This window comes from Bos grunniens, chromosome 20 (assembly GCF_055505025.1).
Source record: "Bos grunniens cultivar Pamir isolate PY7600 chromosome 20, Bosgru_T2T1.0, whole genome shotgun sequence".
NCBI classification, from domain to species: domain Eukaryota; kingdom Metazoa; phylum Chordata; class Mammalia; order Artiodactyla; family Bovidae; genus Bos; species Bos grunniens.
Window position 1 is genome coordinate 59,491,089 of NC_141184.1, and position 8,844 is coordinate 59,499,932.

The following is an 8,844-nucleotide window of genomic DNA, read 5'->3' on the forward strand; positions in this document are numbered from 1 at the left end:
GGCTGTCGATCCCAATACTTGGATGCAGGCAAACACATCGAAAAGGGACTCTGTTCCCAAGACCGAAGTTCCCTGTATGTTTTGTGACATGCCATCGAGTTTGCTCAGATGTAGGGGAAAAGGAAGAAGACCCATTGCATATGGTTTCTAGGAACTGCTCCACAGAGCTTTACAAAAAGGCTCGTAATATTATAAAGCTGAAAGCATCTCCCAAAGTCATTGGCTGTTTCACTGAAGCACTGAAGAGACGGCTGTCAGAACCTGGAGGTGAAGAAAGAAGCTGTTTGCAAGGCCTAAAGCAAGCATGCTGCCTCTACCCAGCCTTCATATGTGAGCTGGCATCGCCATCTCCTCCAGCTGTAACCTGTCTAAATAAATATCCTTTGCCTGGAAGTTCTGTCTCTTTGGAATACGAATACTGTGTGAAACTGTTGTGCTGCAGTGACTTTCCTCGGCTGGAGGCAGATTTTCTCGTGTGGGGGACTGAGGGCAGCTCCTATGGATGGCCTCCCTTGTCTGTAAGCTCAGTGCCACCCGGTAAGACGACTCTCAGCCCCTTGGCCTGCCGTCCCTTTCCAAAGGGGATCCTTAGAACACCCATGGCTCCTTCTGTTCTCAAGGGAAAGGCGAGAGCAATCCAGGAAGCTTGGGCTTAAGCTTTTGCCTTTGAAATCGCAAAGCTTTAGAAAAAGCCCGCCTCCTTTTTCAGTACTGGAAATCCTCACCATCTCTTTATTCTTGCGCTATTGTGAAAACCAAAAAAGTCTTTAAAAATTCTTATTTTTCTTTATTGTGCAATACATGGTCAAATGAAAGCAAATTACAAATATAGAAAAGCAAAAAAAAAAAAAAGTCACTGCCCTTCCCCAGACACTTTTATTCTTCAATTTATATGGAATTTTATTTTAACCAAAAAAAAAAAAAAAGAAATAATAGAGGCATGATGTTGGGTAACTTCTGCTTAGTATTAAGTCAAAAATAGATTTCAATGTCTCTAAGTATCCTGCAATACTACGTAATGACCACATAGTATTTCATGTTAAAGACGTGACACAGTATTTTCTCTCATGTACACGTGCACAAGTAGAGAACCTCAGACTTGGATGTTTGAGGTCATCCTGCTCATCGAACTTGGAGCCAGGATTCATTTAACTTACCCCTACACTCCCATCCAGCCTCCTCCTGCCCCATAGGCAACCGTTAATTGTTTGTGTTCTTAAAAAATGTAAGTATCATTTTTCTGTATACATGTATTTTTAATTTATGAAAATCATGTTAATAAGTCATTTGGGTGTTTTTTGTTTTTTCTGTTAAGGTCTATATGTTGGTTCACTGGCTCTCATACATGGAAGACAAGGAGAGATCGAAGAGACAGCAGCCCCAAAGTGGTAGGTGGCAGGTTTATAAGCAGGGGAACTCACCGATGAGGCTTCTCTTCAGTGGCCACAGGACAAGGGGATCTCTGCACCCACCTGCCAGGGTCTTAAGAGTTAACATAGAGGCCTTAACAGGATTCAGGCATGTATAACGTACAGATGATCTCGGCACCTTGCTCTCAAGGCCAAGTCCTTGAAAACGACTCCTCCTGTGGGAGCACCACACATACTTTATGAGGACAGGGGAGGGGGATGAGGAGACTCCAATTGATGGGTCCAACTTCAGGTCAATTGGTGATCATGTCTTCTCCATGACCTCCTCCAACACTGTATGCTTAAGATTCAGCTACATTGCTGTAGCTGTGTCTAACTCACCACTTCTAGTTACTGGATGATGCCTCAGGGTGTGCATCTTAGATGTTTTAAATACCCATTTCCCTAGTGATGACCCCTCAAATAGCTTTAAACTCGCCCCTAAAGCAACAATGCTGCACTGAATACCACTGTGGAATTGTGAAATTTTCTTGTCATACATACCCAGCATTGGATTGGTGGGTGATGTATTTAATTTGATGAATTTTTGCCTCGTGGTCCTACAATAGCTACACCAGTCTACACCCCTAAGCAGTGTGTGGTTCCTATAAGCTCACATCCCATCTACACTAGTATCCAGTCTCCCTTTTTTTGCCAGACTACTAGATATAAACCTTATCTTATTTTAATCTGTGTTTCTTAATTCCATGTAGTATCAGCATACTTATGCTCTTATCCCACCCAAGAACATAGAGTGTCTTTCCTTACCTTATTTAATCCTTTATCTCTTGTTGTATATTTAGATCATTTCCAAGAAGAGTAGAAAGAGAAAAAAGAATTCCCCAAGCCATTTAGAAAGCCCATGAACTGACATGAATGGAGAAGGGGGAGACGGATGAATGCTCAGGTGGTTCCCTGTCCTCTGCTTCCCTTTGCAAGATCTAGTATCATGTCTTGAACAGCCAAGTGTTTAGAGAATATTATGTAAAAATGGAGGAAGAGGTGGGCAGCAAGAGGTGAATGTTCAATGTAGTTCACTCTTTAATTTTTCATGAGTAATAATGGCTTTTTAAAATCAAATTTAAAAATGATAGATTCATATCAGTTGCTCAGTCATGTCCGACTCTTTGTGACCCCGTGGGCTGCAGCACACCAGGTTTCCCTGCACATCACCAACTCCCGGAGCTTGCTCAAACTTGTCCATCGAGTTGGTGATGCCATCCGACTATCTCATCCTCTGTCATCCCCTTCTCCTCATGCCTTCAATCTTTCCCAGCATCAGGGTCTTTCAAATGAGTCAGTTCTTCGCATCAGGTGGTCAAAGTATTGGAGTTTCAGCTTCAGCATCAGTCCTTCCATTGGATAGTCAGGACTGATTTCCTCTAAGATTGACTGGTTTGATCTTCTTGCCGTCCAAAGGACTCTCCAGAGTCTTCTCCAACACCACAATTCAAAAGCATCAGTTCTTCAGTGCTCAGCTTTCTTTGTTGTCCAGCTCTCACATCCATACATGACTATTGGAAAAACCATAGCTTTGACTATACAGACCTTTGTTGGCAAAGTAATGTCTCTGCTTCTTTATATGTCTAGGTTGGTCATAGCTTTTCTTCCAAGGAGCAAGCATCTTTTAATTTCATGGCTGCACTCACCATCTGCAATGATTTTGGAGCCCAAGAAAATAAAATCTGTCACTGTTTCCATTGTTTCCCCATCTATTTGCCATGAAGTGATGGGACCAGATGCCATGGTCTTAGTTTTTTGAATGTTGAGTTTTAAGCCAGCTTTTTGACTCTCCTCTTCCACTTTCATCAAGAGACACTTTAGTTTCTCTTTGCTTTCTGCCATAAAAGTGGTGTCATCTGCATATCTGAGGTTATTGATATTTCTCCTGGCAATCTTGATTCCAGCTTGAGCTTCATCCAGCCTGGCATTTTGCATGATGTACTCTGCATTTAAGTTAAATAAGCAGGGTGATGATATACAGCCTTGATGTACTCCTTTCCTAATTTGGAACCAGTCCATTGTTCTATGTCCGGTTCTAACTGTTGCTTCTTGACCTGCATTCAGGTTTCTCAGGTGGCGGGTAATGTGCTCTGGTATTCCCATCTCTTTAAGAATTTTCCACAGTTTGTTGTGATCCACACAGTCAAAGGCTTTAACATAGTCAATGAAGCAGAAGTAGATGTTTTTCTGAAATTCTCTTGCATTTCCTATGATCCAACAGATGTTGGCAATTTGATCTCCAGTTCCTCTGCCTTTTCTAAATCCAGCTTGTGCATCTAGAAGTTCTCGGTTCACGTATTGTTGAAGTCTACCTTGGAGTATTTTGAGCATTACTTTGCTAGTGTGAGAAATGAATGCAATTTTGCCATAGTTTGAACATTCTTTGGCATTGCACTTCTTTGGGATTGGAATGAAAACTGACCTTTTCCAGTCCTATGGCCACTGCTGAATTTTCCAAATTCCAAATTCCTTTTTCAAGACCCACAGTATTCAATAAGTGATTTCCAGTTGTCAGTAGCTGGAATGGAGTGGGGATGGGTAGGTGGCAGAACGAGGTAGCTGAGGAACAGAGGCTTGTGGCCTGGCAGTGATGGCAGAAGAGACTAATGAGCTGCTTGCCCAGGAGCCTCACTCTTGGACTGGGAGCCTCCTTAACCTTTTCTTCCCATTTTGTTGGGACATTTCCTCTTATAGGGTATGGCCTAGTTTTTTAGCTCATGGAACCTGACATGTATTTCTGTTACTGTTTGATAAAGTTAAGGGAAGGATTTTACATGAAATAATTTGGCTAAAAGTCCAAGACCAACCCTAGTCTAACAGAATCCCAATATCTACAGGGTGGGACATGGAAATCTGTTCTGTAAAGAATTTCCCCAATGATTCTGGTGATAAACCAGTGTCTGAGAGCTCTGGGAGTCACACGGGGCTGCTGACTCCTCTGCAGCCAGACTAACTCCCATCGTATTAGGCATCCTAATTCTTAATGTCTCAGGCAGTTGATTCTAGCTCAACACCCAGGACCCCCCTCAGTCATGAACTAACCACATCCTCTCTTGCTATAATTCAAGTTAATTTTCTCTTCAGCATTCAGAACAGATGGAAAGCAATGTCAGCCACCCCTCTTGCATCCTATAGTAATATATGAAAGTATTATAAAGCCATTTATAAACTTCAAAATTGCAAGCGTCACTTATTGGGGAATTAGATGAGTAGAAGTAAAATGACAGTTTCCTGTCCTGAAATTTTACATGGACACATAGATCATGCCTACGTTTGGGTCTGTGCTGTGTTCAGTTAGCAGTCAGGGCCGCTGGCACAGAGGAAAGGTATAATTTGCTTTCAGATTGTGGGAGTTGCAGTTCATTCAGAGCATCCTCTGACGGAGGCCAGTCGGTTTTTATGGACTTCATTGCTGTTTGCTTCAGTACACTTTGAAATGCACGGTCAGCTCAGTGAGCTACAACATGCAATAATAACACATTTTTATAGGAGTAGCTTGTCAGAGCAGCAACAACATGCAATACATAAAACCAGTAAACGCACTGCAGCTGCAGAGTCTATCCTAGTAACTAGGATGAAGCAATAAAATTGACAGCAGCCATCAAAAAGCTCCCTTTCTGACTTTGCAGGGTGAATTTACTATTGCTCAAAACAGAGGAGCTGTCACAAAGCCGTAGATCAGTGCCCAGTTATGGAGTAGCTCGTGGCGTTGCATAGAAGGGCCTGATACAGCAAAGCCTGGCCATTACAGATTGTTAGGGCTTGGGTCCCTCAGTTCACAGCAGTGGCCCCCAACCTTTTTGGCACCAAGGACCAGGTTCCTGAAAAAGTTTTTCCACAGATTGGGGTGGGGAGGGGGGAGATGGTTTGGGGATAATCCAAGCACATTAAATTTATTGTGGACTTCAATTATTATTATGTGTAATTATTATTACATTAGCTCCACCTCAGATCATCAGGCATTAGAGCTCAAAGGTTGAGGACCCCCTGCTGTACAGAATGTTTTTGTTTTTCCAAGTTACATGTTACGGAGGACAGTGTGGCAAGGGAGTGGTTAGGTCAGCAGTTAGTATTTCCTGAAAGTGAAGGTCGCTCGGTCCTGTCCGACTCTTTGCGACCCCGTGGACTATACAGTCCATGGAATTCTCCTGGCCAGAATACTGGAGTGGGTAGCCTATCCCTTCTCCAGCAGATCTTCCCAACCCAAAAATTGAACCAGGGTCTCCTGCATTGCAGGCGGATTCTCTACCAAATGGGCTTTCAGGGAAGCCCTATCTGCAGCTTAAATCCTTAAGGCAGGAAGGAGCTTAAGTTTGCTAGGATACACAGGGAACTGGGGGGTTGGTGTATCAGTCTGAATTAAGAGTGTAGACTTTCATCCTCCCTGATAGGATTGAAGGAAGAAGGGAAGGAGAGAAAGGAAAGCAGGAGGTAAGTAATGAAAGGAAGTACAGAGGGAGAGAAAGAGTTAGGAATGAAGGAGGGGAAGAAGCAACAAAGAAAGAAAAACAGAAAAGGGAGGCAAGGAGCAGTGAGCCTGGTTTTGGCATCTTCAGGTCACCACCAGGAATGTTCCTCAAACTTTCTAGAACTGATCACTGAATTTGCTTCAAGCAAATGAACAAAATCAACAAGACTGTGTGTCCAGCTATCTCCCAGATATTCACCTCAGTTCCCAGAGGTGAATGCTTCCTGCCCCACTAGAGTGGGCGGTGTGGATGGTGGTCAGAGGGAGATGTGCTCCCTGACTTGGGAGGGTCGGCTGCCTGCCTGGCTTCAGGTCCCTCGAATGAGGGGCCTTTCCTGTGGCCACAGCTAGGAGGCTCCCTGGAAGAGCACCCACTCAGCACATTCTGGAGCAGTCATGCCCACTTCTGTGTTAGGTCATCTCTGAGCCTGAAACTCAAGGGGAAAAGGCCTTGGTCACTGCCAGACTCAGGGCAGGAACAGTGCAGAAGGGGCTCAGGCCGGCCTTCTCGGGGGCTGCCCACCATCTTAGGCCTGGGGAGGAATGACAGTGGCCGAAGAGGGGTGTCCCAGGCCCTCAGAGTTCCAGGCACTTTCTCCTTTAACATGTGTCCTTAAATGACTTCCTTGCCCACACTCCCTCAGGAAAGCCGAGGAAAATTCCTTTTCCACACACCTGTTTTCCCAAACGCTGGTGTTTCAGATAATCAAAGCAGTGAATTGTGTGAGTTTTCATTTCATTAGCAGGATGGTGCCCTGCTTGCCCTCTCTCACCAGAGGGTTTTGGTACCCATTCATCTCTGCCACCTCTCTTGGTTTTAAAGGAAGGCTGCAAATCTTTGCACCCAAGAGTTGGGAGGCAGCTGAGGATGAGAACAAGGTATAAGATCTTGAACTCTTCTCCCTGTTTCCAGAGACCAAGGGGAAGGAGGTGGGACATTTTGGAGGAAAACTGAGAAACGGTGCCTGCTAATAGGCCTCCAGGAGATGGTGGCCAGGGAGTTAGATGGGAGTCCCCACTTCTGACCAGTCCTCAGGGCAAGGGACCGGGTAAGGTGAGTGAGGCACCTATTTGGGTGCCAAATTTAAGGGGGCACCAAAAAACTCAGTAACAAAGATACATAGCATTTAAATGCAACATTAAAAGAATCAGAACTAATGTAAAATATCCACAATGAACAAACTATCAAAGTTTTAAACAAAGGCAGCATGGTTACTAACAAGTTTCCTTTTGCCTCAGGCTCTAATACATTTCAGCATGGCACTGGTGTAGATCCTGGCTATGTTTAAAATCTTTTTGTACTTATTGTGGATTTTTGGCATTAATTTAGAGTTTAAAAAATAAGAATTTTTTTTGCCTTGATTACTGAGTTTTTTGGCTCCCCCTTAAATTTTGCACCCAAAGCAAATGCCTCACTCCCCACCCTGCCCCGACCCCCCATTTCCTGGCCGCTGTCTGTGTCCTTAACCAAGAACTCTGGGAATACTTAGGCTCCTATGTAGTATCACACACACACACACACACACACACACCCTAAGACTGGTAAAGCATTTGCAATGTATGTTTATGGCTTTCCTTCACTATTCCCTTGTCTTTCCTACTTTTCTGGAGGTACAGAGATAAAGAAGAGCTGGTCCCCAAGTTTCTACTCTGTTCCAATATTATGCCCCCAACCTAAGGTCAATCAATTCTGATTGACTGTTAACTAATTTTTACTTTGATAGCCAATCAATATTTAATAACTCTGCTATCTCTAACCTAAAATGGTTATTCTACTTAATCCAGACCTTATAAAAGCAACACCTGAGGACAAGAGCTCAGCTCTCTTCTCTGCCAGTGCAGACCTCAGAAGATCGAGGCCTGCGTGGGGGTCACCCTTTGGGCCTTGGGAAGAAGACCTGAGTATAACACTGTTGGCTTCCCAGTTCTCTGTCTGCATTCATTGGCCCTGTCCACTCTCTCTTGCTGGTACCATATTTGCACTATCTCCAGCCTCAACAGAAGCTACTGCTCACTGAGGCAGCTTGTTGGGTTCCCAGTGGCGAGGGTGCCTGAGTGCTTTCTTTCTTCTACTGGTTCTCACTGTAAATGTGCTGTCTCAGTTGCTGTCCCAGGTGAGTAGGCTTTTGAGAGCTGGCTTGGGAACCAAACCACCATTTATCTCATGGTTCCTATGAGAAAGAAGCTTCCAAGGACCAGACATTCAAATGAAAAGAGTATTTTTCTTTTGAAAAATACACAGCTCACCTGTAAGTTAGGATCTGTAAGATCTGTAATGTAATAAGAGTGAGAACACCAGATAGGTTAAAAAAAACAACAAAAAAAAGCCTCCTTGGTTCTGAAATGAGGGTATTCGTTGTGCAGAACATCTCAACCTTGGGGGAGGGGCATCTTGGTGAGGGTGTCTTTTTTTTCTTTTTCCTTGGAGCTATTTGTACCATGGTGGCATTGTAGAATCCTTGGAGATTTAAGGATTAAAGAAATTAATGAAGTCAGTTTGATGGTAAGATTCATTTCTCAGCCTCTTCTTTTAAATTCATTGTGTTTTCTCTTTTTCATTTAAGATATACTTTGAGACTTTATCCCCAACTTGTTTCCCAAATGGCTATATTACTGAGAACTCAGACCCAAGCACAATGCCAGAGCTGCAGGAGAGAGAGATGTGGGAGGGTCAAGGTAGGAGGTGCCTCCGGGGATGCTCATGAGTGGAAGTGATGACCTCCTAATAGTCTCCTGGCCTTTCCCTACCACTGATTCCCCTCAACTTCTACCCACCTTCCACATGAGCAAAAGGCTCTGTGTCTCTCATAGCTGCATCTGACCCTCTGGCCCTAGTCAGTTTACCTTCCTGGGAGGCTCATCAGCTCTGGGACTCCAAAAAGTACAGTGAATCCCTACCCAATCCCAGGAACCAGTCAGAAAAACCTGGTCACTAACAGACAACAGTTTCTTTACCAAGGGCAA